General features: G+C 42.8%; 3 long non-coding RNA genes across 3 annotated transcripts; all 3 read right to left on the bottom strand.

The window, feature by feature from the left end:
* Window positions 1-238: 238 nt before the first annotated feature.
* LOC140218321 (uncharacterized) lies at window positions 239-2,155 on the bottom strand. Its single transcript, XR_011894586.1, has 3 exons — window positions 1,316-2,155; window positions 958-1,113; window positions 239-322 (listed from the first exon to the last, which is right to left on the bottom strand). It is a non-coding gene; the product is annotated as an uncharacterized lncRNA (long non-coding RNA).
* Window positions 2,156-5,202: 3,047 nt separating this feature from the next.
* Window positions 5,203-9,071, bottom strand: LOC140212850 (uncharacterized). Its single transcript, XR_011894587.1, has 3 exons — window positions 8,945-9,071; window positions 7,330-8,461; window positions 5,203-5,557 (listed from the first exon to the last, which is right to left on the bottom strand). It is a non-coding gene; the product is annotated as an uncharacterized lncRNA (long non-coding RNA).
* A 332-nt stretch (window positions 9,072-9,403) lies between these two features.
* Window positions 9,404-10,765, bottom strand: LOC126529951 (uncharacterized). Its single transcript, XR_011894585.1, has 3 exons — window positions 10,499-10,765; window positions 9,994-10,157; window positions 9,404-9,527 (listed from the first exon to the last, which is right to left on the bottom strand). It is a non-coding gene; the product is annotated as an uncharacterized lncRNA (long non-coding RNA).
* Between the last annotated feature and the right edge of the window lie 1,161 nt (window positions 10,766-11,926).

Below are 11,926 nucleotides of genomic sequence, written 5' to 3'. Positions count from 1 at the left end.
TTGAATATTTGCACACCCCTCGTAACCTGAAAGTAGAGCCCAAGTGTTTGCAGCTGTGCAAACCAGAGGAAACCACAAATTTTAGTTTCAACTGTGTGAGTGTTGCTGGTTCCAAGCAGCCAAACAGAGGTGAAAGACACATTATATCAGCTGAACAAATTTAGAATGCAGAGATAGTCATTCATGTTCGTAGTACCTGTGTCAGAACATGGTGTTTGCTGCTGCCAGCGACCTGCTCTGGGTGTATGACATGGCGTCGGCATACGATGCTGAGCAGGTCTTGGGCCCAGTGACATGATGTCGGGAGATGAACACGCACTCTCTGGAATTAGTAAATATAGTTGGTCACAAGAACATAAAAAATTGTGCGTATGATGACAGCTGCACACTAGACGACATTCTTTATTTTGAAAACCTGGAAAGTTTGCAAAAAATGTAATGTTGCAAAATTTTTCCATAGATGTAAGTTGCTCAGAATTACAAAGTCAGCTGTGCAATTTAACCTAGTTCAATAAGATAGAAGGTTCCCCCCCCCCCCGCCTCATCACACGTTTGCTCAGTTTCTGCTGGCCAGTGCATTTCAGTGCAACAGCTGTGCTGGCAATTAGACAATACTACCAATATGTTTCTCGTACACACTGCTGCAGGAACTACAAACATGCAGTCACAGTAGTGAAAAAGTAGAGACCAATAACATATGAATACAGATGATAAAGGTTTTGATTCAATAAGTTTGGGCCAAGTATCAGTCCTGAATAAAATGAATCTATGCCTTAAGAAGGCTCCTTTTCTCTCTACGAGAATTAAATTTGCTTTTTTATTCTACATTGGTCACCATTACTAACAGCAACATATTCAAAAATTACTGTTAGTAAACCTGCTCTAAGTATCACTAGGTGAAAAAATGTTAACACCTTGCACTTGCATGCACTTTTTAATAATTGCATACTGCTGTACCTGACTGCAATGCAATTGAAGAGGACGTAGACAGCTCAAATAGTACTCTGGTCACTGGCGGTGTGCTAGGTGAACTCTCAATTGGGCATGTCAGTACGACAGCACTTGAGCAGGGGGCGATTGATTGTGGTTTCGGTGCAGGTGGCAACATGGAAGCTGTTAATAAAGCTGACTTAAACAATGTCAATAAATGCCTGAACAAAAATATAAAGACCCTATACATTCGATGGATATGTTATAGATACTGTAATTGTGATTATAAAACAACAGCAGTCCCATTCAAAAGAAATGCAATGGGCTGCAATATTTCAAAAGAAAAGTTGCATATTTTTAAAAAACGTAAATAGAAAAAAATTACCTTTAGTGTGACATGATGGCTGTGTTCCCACGTCCATTAGCTCATCAACATCATCCGTGTACGAGGAGTCGTAAATTATTCTACGCTTTCTCAGCTTTTTTGTTCTCCGTTGTTCATCCGGGTCAGACTGCCTCAAATCAGATGTGTCCAGTGACTCATTCAGCTTTTCAAAGGCTGCCTTCAAGGTATCTTAAGAAAGAACACATACTGTAATGGCATATTTTCACACAGTGAAGTTTTAGGGTATGTGAACTCCATTCAACAAATCTCGATGGCCAATAATCTTCACTTCCTCAAGTGTCCATGAAGCGTCGATAACCTTCCGCGAGGTCATGGCTTTTAAATCTTAAAAAAAAATAGACGCCAGTATTAATATGTGAAGTTATGACACACCAAAAGCAACAATCAAAAGGGTTACATTGACTGGCTTTAAGCTCACATAAATGGATGGATATAAATAAATGATTGAAGGTATTAAAATGTGGCTGTTTGTGCCACTGGCAGTGTGAGGTGGGCGAATACTTATTTTTAATCCCTTGCCTAATTTTAAAAACTGTTTCTGGACATCCGTTCAATTGTTTTGGCCACATCTAAAGGCAGCTCCTTCCTATAAAATCAGTTTTAGATGTTTTTATTGGTCTATCCGCTAGCTGCTAGTAAGGTGTGCTTCCTTTCAAAGAAAGTTTTCCACAGAAATGCTCCACAGAGAAAGCACTGTTACAAGCGTGTGCCAAAGTATAATTTAATACACAAGAATGAGCTCCCCTTTGATGTGCCCTCTTTATATATACTGTACTAATTCACAGCAAAAATAACTGTTTGACTTAACTATTTACTTCTAGACATTTATGATATCTTGTCGATAATGCATACATGCAATCTGCAACCACAGTAGGACGACACGGCAGATTTGCCGCGTGCCTATCGTTCCCTCTCAAATCAATGAGTCACCGAAGTGGCAAGGAGTTGATGTTCCAATCAATGACATTATTTTTTAAAGTTGGATCCCCTTAAGAGGAAGCTTAGCTTAGGCCCAACTATGGTGCCACCTATTCAAATACATGTAAAACACAGAAATGCTTTTCTGAGGTTACCCCTAGATCGATTTTAATGACACTTGTTGCACATGAGAGAGAAAGTTAAATTCTAGTGACTGTTGCTAGTGGAATTTCGATTTAGCGGGAGAGTTCTGTTAAGAAATTTTCAAAATTTATGTTTGGAAAAATAGAGGCACGAAGTTTAGAAATTCATAGCTCTGTGCCACGAACACATATCGCGCAGTTCTGTATAAACTGCATCCATTAGATCGTCTAAAAAGGACAAATTTGACATGTCAAATTATATCCTAAGTGAATTTGATACATTGTTTTCAATGATTTTTCAAAGTCCACTGACATAGTCGTTTCTTTAAAGCCATGTGTAATATACCAATCTTGTTCACTTTAGATGTACTATTAGGTGCAATTTACAGAACTGTGATATCATTTTTCATTGCTTAGTGACAGAGTTGTAAACATGATAGTATCGCTTTCTGAGAATTTACAATTTTTAGAAATCTTTATTAACAAATTGACAACATAAATAAAAAAAATTCACAGCCAACAGTCACTGGATTTTAACGTTCTCTTTTAAATGCGACAAACCTCATGAAATTTGGAGCACTGGTTGCTGAGAAAGACTATTTCTCATTTCCCGTGTATTTTAATAGGAGCCGCCGAGCTAAAGCTTCCTCTTAATTGTCAAACCTAGAATGCCCAGAAATCTGCCTTTTCCGTGATTGTAAGGCGCTTGTGCGAAGCCCTTTGCACGCGATGGCGTACGTCGAACGTAGAACAGGACGAAAGGAAACGAACGCGCACGAAATGGTGGAGAACAAAACACGCGTGTTTAAATTGGCAAGGCATGTACCTATATATCCACCATGATTTCGTAGCATTCGAGTGCACCACCCGTTTTTATCTCATATATGATCGCACATACACCCTTGCAATTTTATATTAATATAGCGCGGGCGGCGACAGCACGGCGCGTCAACGGCATTAAGCCGAGACCACACGTACGCTTGCGGACGCGCGCAAGCTCGCGTTCACGCGCCCACGCATGCGCAGACAGTGCGGCATGGCGCGTACGCGTCGAAACGCGGCGTGATCTCGGGGAACAGCTCCGCTCTGTTTTCACGCGCTCGGCCTGCCTCGCGTCGGCGCGCCTGGCCAGGCATGGCTACGCGGCTATGGCTTGGTACATGCAACTCTCAGTGAGGCCGATGTATGTCATGCAAGAAAATGCTTCTTTTTTGATTTTGCAATGATATAACAGCTCTCAAAACAAAACAATTACGTTTACAAATATTGAGGCTTCAGCGTGGTACATACAGAAAGGCTTTCTTCTGCTAGATTTTGTTTGCTAGACCGCAAGTACATTTTCCTGCAGGGACCAATCACAAGGTGCTGCTTCCTAAACATCCGATGGGTTGTAACTTTTGGCGCCAGTTTTGATAGCACCGCAATCGATTTGCGTACAAGTTGGTTCTTCATTCTGTGCGCGTACTACACAAGACTGGCAGCAGCGGAAGATATATACATCGATAACGAGCGCCTAATCTCCGCTGTAAAGGCCCGGCCGTCTTTGTGGCTCTCTCGCCACAGGGGCCACAAAATCGACAGAAGAAAGCTGCCATGTGGAGGGAAGTGGCAGCGATAGTTCTGCCCGGTGGGCAAGGTAAGCTTGCTTGAATGCTGCGCTGTTGCTTGAGAAATTTTCGTAAAATGGAACTACTCTTTTGCCCAGACGGCGTCACCGCCGTACAAGAGCGGTGTAAGTCGCTTCGCGACAAATTCCGTCGCTGTTACAATGACGCCATGTCCCAGAAGAGCGGAGCGGGAGTCGAGGAAGAGAGCGAATGTTCGTGGCCCTTCTTCGAGCTCCTGATGTTTCTCCGCGACACAATGGAAACGAGAGCGTAATTTTAATGGCGTGTTATTTTGTCGCTTAGAGGAGGAGAACTCGTGCATCGCCTCACTATGTTAAACTGTCCTATTGGACTGCCGTTGTTGCGAGATTCACAATTTCATAAATACTACGTGGATGATGATCAACGTAGTGTTATTCGGTCCGCAAAACTCAGACGAATTTCTAGCTCGCGTGTAGTTTATAAGCATGGCGAACCATGCGTTTCACTGATTGCCAAGAAATTCAAAACACCATCCACGGCCTTCTAACATGAATTCTTCCATATGGTGCTTCTCACTCAGCCCAGTAGCTCTAGCGAGTGCCCACATTCAGTCCACTGGTACTAAAGCTGCAACATTGTAAGCAGTCGCGCAGACTCTTGGAAATCTCCCGAATTCCACACCTAGTGTGGAGAATCTCATTTGACTCGCTTCCCTAGCCCAATGTTTTTCTACGACCAGCCAATCTTTTAAAGTGTGATGAAATCCATGTATTTTGTAACATTGGCTGTTAATGGATCAATTAACCTCAATGGATGGGACTTGTGGCTATAGCTAGTTAGTAAAGCATATATTTTCATCAAATGGCACTGTAATATTTGTTTAGCATGCATAAAATAATTCAGTGTACCATTTTCAGATACAAATGTTACTGCACACAGCACATTTCTAAAAATTCAAAGACTTAGGTCACTCTAACATTGCATTTGCCAGCAGTGTAATATGGCTTATTTATGGGATAACAAACATTAGTTCTAAAGCATTAACTTTTTTTCAGTAAGGGAAGAGTGTTGTATTCACTGAAATGTAGAATGTGCTACTATATGGAATGGCAATGTAAACTAGAATAAAAGTAAATGATGACGCTAAAGTGTTATGTGTATCCATGTGTTATTGATATCTATGGGTGACCACTTCAGATAAGGAGCACTTGTACAATTACATTAATGAACTTTATTTTCACATTGCTTTTTGCATTATTTGAAATATTTACAGCCAAAAGTATCTACAATGAACATTTCTTTCTTCAGATGTATCAGCACATCAGGGAACTTCCAAATGCTGAGCCAGCAGGAGCCTGTCGCAGCAAGCCATAACAACCTGGAGGAAAGGCCCACTGCTGCAGAGCTCTTCGACGACATGTGCCACTTTTGCAATGAGGAGTACGTGCACGTGTACGAGTTGGAGGGGCAGGAGGAGGAGGAGGCTGTGGTGGTGACAGAGGTGTCGGTGCCGCCAGCGGCAACGCCTGCACCTCGTGCACAGGCGTCTTCAGTGACGTCGTCCGGCACGCCTGCGAGCAGGAAAAGAAAGGCAAGTGCAGACGATTTGTTGGCGCAGCAGCTTCAGCGTGTCACCAGTGCTCTCGAAGCAAAGCCGACAGATCACATCGAGCTGTTTGCAATGTCACTTGTTCCACTTATGAAACGAGTGAGAACGGAACGACAAACGGACATGTATATAAAGATTTTGAATGTCATAAAGGAATTAACTGATTAATTTTTTCTTTTTGTCGTACTCGGCACCTTGTCACTGCAGCTTCAGTTTAGTTTAGTTCTTTTAGTTTTCATGTGTTCACTTTGCACTTATTTATGTGCCTTTGATGTTTATTGTTTACTTTTATTTTCTTGTTTCTAGTCATTCTTACATAATGTGATACATTTTAACTGGTCAATGATTGCATGTGCCTTTCACCTGTGCAGTACTCTTTTTGATATACCAGTTGTGGAAACCAAGAAAAATGTGTACCTCCAGATACTCGTACAACCATAGTTATCATATTGAATTATGTATTACTGTACTTTGATGCCTAATCTCTTATACGCTTGAATTTATGTCCTGTTTTTTACTTGTGATGCTGCATTATGCATTTTTAACACGCTAGCTGCTTGTCACTGATACTTTTATTTCAAAAAATTAAATTATGGGGTTTTACATGCCAAAACCACTTTCCGATTATGAGGCACGCCGTAGTGGAGGACTCCAGAAATTTTGACCACCTGGGGTTCTTTAACGTGCACCTAAAGCTAAGTACACGGGTGTTTTCGCATTTTGCCCCCATAGAAATGTGGACGCCGTAGCCGGGATTCGATCCCGCGGCCTCGTGCTCAGCAGCCCAACACCATAGCCACTGAGCAACCACGGCGGGTACCTTTATTTCGGCTTTTTTATGTTCTGGATGAGTTTTCATGTGTTCAATGTGCACTGGTCAGTGTTCAAATTTTATTTTCCCATTCCTAGTCATTCGTACATGATGTGATACATTTTAGCTTTTCAATGCATGCACGTGCCTTTCACCTGTGCAATACTCTTCTTGACAGCCAAGTTGTGGAAACCAAGAAAAATGCGTACCTCCAGATACTCGTATGGCTGTTTTTACCATAGTCCTTTGTGTATTACTATACTTTGATGCCTCACCTCTCATTTGTTTGCTTTTTATGTCCTGTTTTTTACTGCTTTACGCTGCATTCTCCATTCTTTAACATGCACGTTGCTTACCACTGATATTTTTATGTCGTTGTTTTGTGTTCAATTTGCACTTATTTATAGGTGCTTTTATTTTCCTATTTGAAGCCCTCCTTACATAATGTGATATGTTCTACCTCATCAATGCTTGCACATGCAATACTCTTTGCAACAGCATAGTTGTGGCCCGCCACTTCAGGCAAACTGCAATGGAGCGAATGGGGAGTGACAGTTGCATTCGCGGCAGCTTGGCTGGCCAGAACGGCCCTACCTGTCGAGCCAGCAGTAGCTGGGTATGCTTAAATAAATGTCGTATTTTTTGTGCTTAGAAATAAAATGTTTACGGTTTCGATAGTCATGAATACCACAGTTCAAGTCTATTTCAACTCCACATCAAACATCCAGTTACCATCAAGTAAGTGAACTACACACTTCACAACATGGATGAACAAATTAATAACACAAACATTTTTTTCTTGCACAGGTGCCACAAAATTGATACGTTAACAGCATGATTGGTAAGCCACAGTGAACAGCATTTATGAATGACTGTTATGAAGTCACATTATGTGCCTTTTGCTCTTTCGAGGAAATGCTCACCATCATTGCAGCTGGTAGAACTGCTGCTCACGTAGACGCTTCAAAGCGCCTTCTTTGGAAACACCTGGTTGATGCCACTGCCATGGAACTTCACCTTCTTTGCTGCAAAAATAGGCTGCGAGGAGGTTCCTGGCATGTGCAGCTTCACTGTCATAATTCCTTGATCGTGTTGACTGAAGGGGGGAAAACTGCTGCATTCTGTCGTCGCCCAACGCAGCTTGGATGCTTTCACGCCAGCGTCCTGCTACAAAGTTTCCAAACTTGTCCTCTTGATATCTGTAATTGTCAGACTGTGGATTGAGTACAGTTAGGAAGTTATGCAAGACACAGGCAGCCTTGACAACAAAGTCCACGTTTGTGGGGAGCAAGTTAATGGTCCGCAGTAGGATCCGCCACCTTGCTGCTGTGATCCCGAACGCGTTTTCAGCACACCGTCTGTCGGAATATAGCAAACAAATATTGAAATTCAAACTTTAGAAACATTTATTTTTAAAAAATGGTTAGAAGAACCTGTTCCCTTAGTCTGCCTTTTTGAGAAGACATGTTTACAGTATATACAAACAGACTGCAAGAAACCCAGTGTCAGAAGTACTATACGTCTGTTTTTCTTGCGGTATATTCATTCTTTGCGCAGTACTTGTGCCCTTTAAAGGGACACCAGAGAGAAGCTCTGAAGCAGTTCAGATTGTTGAAGTATTCTTCAAGACCTCTACTTTGATTGATTTTGCAATAAAAGGTTGATTATTAAAAGAGAGAATGACTGTCAGTGTCATTTTTTGAATTTCACTATCTCAGTGCACCAAATAATCAGAATGACACCATACCTTGCTCGGCTCAAACTGTAGTTGAAGACTCTTCTTTCATCCTCAAGGTGCTTTGAAGGAAATGGGCGCATGAAGTCTTTTCTTAACTGAAAAGCTTCATCCCCAATGAAGACGTGGGGTACAGCTGTTGTAGTCCCTGGGAGCAGGCCAAGTGAGGGTATGTTGAGGTCTCCATTGACAAGGGCCTTGCCAAATTCAGAGTGTTTAAATACGCCTCCGTCGCTCACGCGACCTTCAGCCCCCACATCAACAAGCACATACTTGCAACTGCTGTCAACGACAGCCATGAGGACAATTGAATATGTTCCCTGAAATAAAGCATCAGAGCAAGTGTCGACATTCACATGCAAACAGCAAATTTACGGCCACTGTCAGGCAATTTGAGTGGCCTGTTTAGCAAGCAAGGCTTGGTATTATTGTCACCTGCGTACTATCGTATAAGAAAGTTTACTGAAATGGCTGCAGAATGCAGGCAACTGCAAAAGCATCAAAGGATGCTCTGGATGTTAGTGAGTTGTCAATCATTAAACTCAATAGTCTCCTTTCATACTCATACCCCTCATATGCTTGAAGGTTAAGGAACCACAATACCTCATTTTATAACCATATGCCCATTTGCATTTGAGTTTTTTTTTTATGTACAGCACTACAATGCACTGCACATGGCACCGGACTTGTACTGCATGTAAATTGTAACATCTACAAACCATCTTCCTGGCAGAATTGCAATTACCAAAAGAAACAGCATACTTAGTACATAAAGCAAATAAAATGAAAGCATAGCAGTTTACCTTGTAGTTGAAGTAATTACTCCCAGAATTTGGTGGGCATGTGATTGCTACATGTTTTCCATCGACGGCCCCCAAGCAATTAGGGAATTAGGAATCCTTCAGCAATCTTCTCCCACTCCTCTTGGGTTGGTGTCTAGAATAGTACGGCACTTGCCATTACTACTGACTGGAAAAATCAGTGGCACACAATGCCCATACTGCTAGAAAGTGTGCAGTGTCATTTCAAGTGATAAACGTAATTGCTATGTCCACAGGACCAAGCTCGGTGTAACAGACATTTATGCAGTAGAAGAAATGCTTTGCCTCTAATGTACCAAGGCAAAGTTGATTACCTAGTGTTTTGGTACTGCTTGAAGGCTGATCATTCTATAATTAATTGGCATACATTTTGCCCGCACTACCAGCAATCATCCCAGTGCAGCAGTTATAAGTGAAGTGTAAGGGAATACTTACTTGCATGAAATGATCCTTGAGGCATGCCCATATTGCTCGACATGTGCCGTGTATGCATTGCCTGGCAGTTTCAAGACCTACACGATATAACAGCGCTACTTGGCATATCTCCTGCCCTGATGCCAGGTAACTGTAACATGACCAACAAAACGAAAATTGCCCTCACGCACCAATCTAATTGAGGGGTTTTACGTGCCAGAACCATGATTTAATTATGGGCACGTGCCCCCAATGCACTGGACATCAGCATTTTTACATTTTACCCCTCATGAACCAATACAAATAAAAATCATCCCATTTCTGCAAGCAACCACATAGTACATAAGAGATGTAAAATAGCAGGAAATTGCTGTTCCATACACAAACTGGGCCAGCATTTCCTAGCCTGAGAGACTGGGCCCTAGCCTGATTACTACCATGCTATGATTAACCTCTATAACAGAAACACTTCATGGCAGCAGCCTATGCAGTTTCTTTAAAATATACAGCAAAGTATAATGTTAAAAAATGTAATAGCATTACGACTGTAGCAGCACATACATGGTACTCCACTGGTAAATAATTTCACTCACAATGTGGAATGTACTTCTACGAACCTCAATGTCATCGCCAGTCGCTCTCCAGGCTTCAAGGGCTCCCTGATTAACTGCTGTCGGGTCAGGTCCGCAGCCACAAAGTTTAACAGCTTATCGAAAAGCTGCGGCGTCATTCTGTAGTACTTGCAGAAAAATCCGTGATCTCCTTGTCGCATGCGGCACATCTGCAATTGCCATGAAGAATGTAAACAATCATCCAGACATAATAGACGTGGCTGCGAATGGTCGTCTCATGTGTTAATGCATCGTATGTACCTGATCGCGAAGAGGGTGACCAGAGGTCATTTGCATCACTAAAACAACAATGAACTTGCTAAGCGATATAAAGGCGAGCAGAAAGCCTTACAGATTAACGACAATGGGGGCGAAATGACACAAAAAGAGAGCGTGCATATCGTCTTTTCAGCGCTGCACGTGTTTCTTAGCAATTACAAATTCAACCAAGGTCAGATACTGAATAGCGACACGACAAAACACTCCGACGTAAAATGAGCATAGTACTTACAGCTGTGTGGTAAAGTCCTTCTTGCTTTCGGGCCAAAAACACAGGTCGCACCCACCAGCGTCGCCGCTGCCTGCACCGTCGTTGGTCTCGTCTCCTCTTCATTATCATGAGCAAGAGTATCTGTTCCAGCAACAGTAAAAGCCTCGTACGAGTAGAGACTGCGGGCATAATGTCGACGGGATGCAGCCAGGGAGACAGCGATGACGTCTGACCACACACACGAAACGCACGAAATCTGAGCAAGCAGTGCGCGCCGGTTCGCGCCATAAAAAACGCAGACGACGCGGAAGGCGGGAACGCGGCGCCGTTGATAGCGTGCCAGTGCTGCTGCCACTTAATGCGAAGCTGATTATGTCGAGTGAGATAGCGCATTTTCGTTTCTTTTACGTTGGTTTATTAACTCTAAAATAATAAAAATGACGTTTATCACTATTTAAGCATTTTGCAGCACCGTCAATATTTCTGTACGAAACGATGTCTTCTCAACCAAATATGTGTGAGCGCGCAGACCTGAACATCGCCCCCGAGGGCTCCGTGGTCGCTGCGCATGCGTTAGCTGAGAAAAGGTGAGAAAGGAGGACAAGTTGGCTTTACCGGATCTGACGTCACATTGTTGTTTCTTTTTGCTTTTATGAAATAACTACTCTCGAACTCAGACGGCATGGCTCGCGTCTCGTTCGCGCGCGTACGTATGGATGTGGTCCGCTTTTAGTTTTTGGCGAATGCTTAGAAGCTTCAAGTTGCGGACACTGCGGTGGGCCAGGGCTTGATGACATTTGTTGCCCAGCTGCTGGTGCTACCGCGACGTACTTGGAACAACGGTAAGTGTTGTGCGATTACCCGTTCTCTTGCTGACAAAAAAAACCGGTTGCGCATTCGAGCTGTGGTTGATGTGATCTCGAAATTCGAAGGAACACGAAACGGTTGTCGCAGGTCCCGCAGTGATCGCAGTATAATTTATTCGTTCGTGCCTTCAACGCTGCAGTTCCTACGCGTTGCACCGATGTAAAAAAATGAACAAAAAAACAGCGACATCTTCCACGCGCCAGAAATGCATGCACTCAACTAGCGTGGATGTCGTCCTATGATGTTTATCGCGTTCTTAAGTCTATTTTTCTCCATCTCTATAGGATGACTACGCTATGCCCTTCTTATTTACCCATGCAGCGCATTGCTGCATTTAATTACCTTTCTCACTGCTGACCGCGGTATGGGCGTCAGAGGCTTTCATTCGTTGCAGTGAGAACGAAAGCGTATTTCCTTCACTTAAAGCTTCTTAGTAGCTCCTTTGCGAGCCGTGGAGTTAAATCATACAATGCGTACGTTGTGAGCGAGCTGGTAAACGAAACCATTTTACTGCTGCTGCTACTATCACTTTTACGGGAACTTTCAAAATTAAACATATATGAGTATGAATCGGCTCACCAA

This window comes from Dermacentor andersoni, chromosome 5 (assembly GCF_023375885.2).
Source record: "Dermacentor andersoni chromosome 5, qqDerAnde1_hic_scaffold, whole genome shotgun sequence".
Taxonomy (NCBI): Eukaryota; Metazoa; Arthropoda; class Arachnida; order Ixodida; family Ixodidae; genus Dermacentor; species Dermacentor andersoni.
Note: the sequence above shows the minus strand (reverse complement) of the source record. Positions and strands in the feature narration are given on the sequence as shown.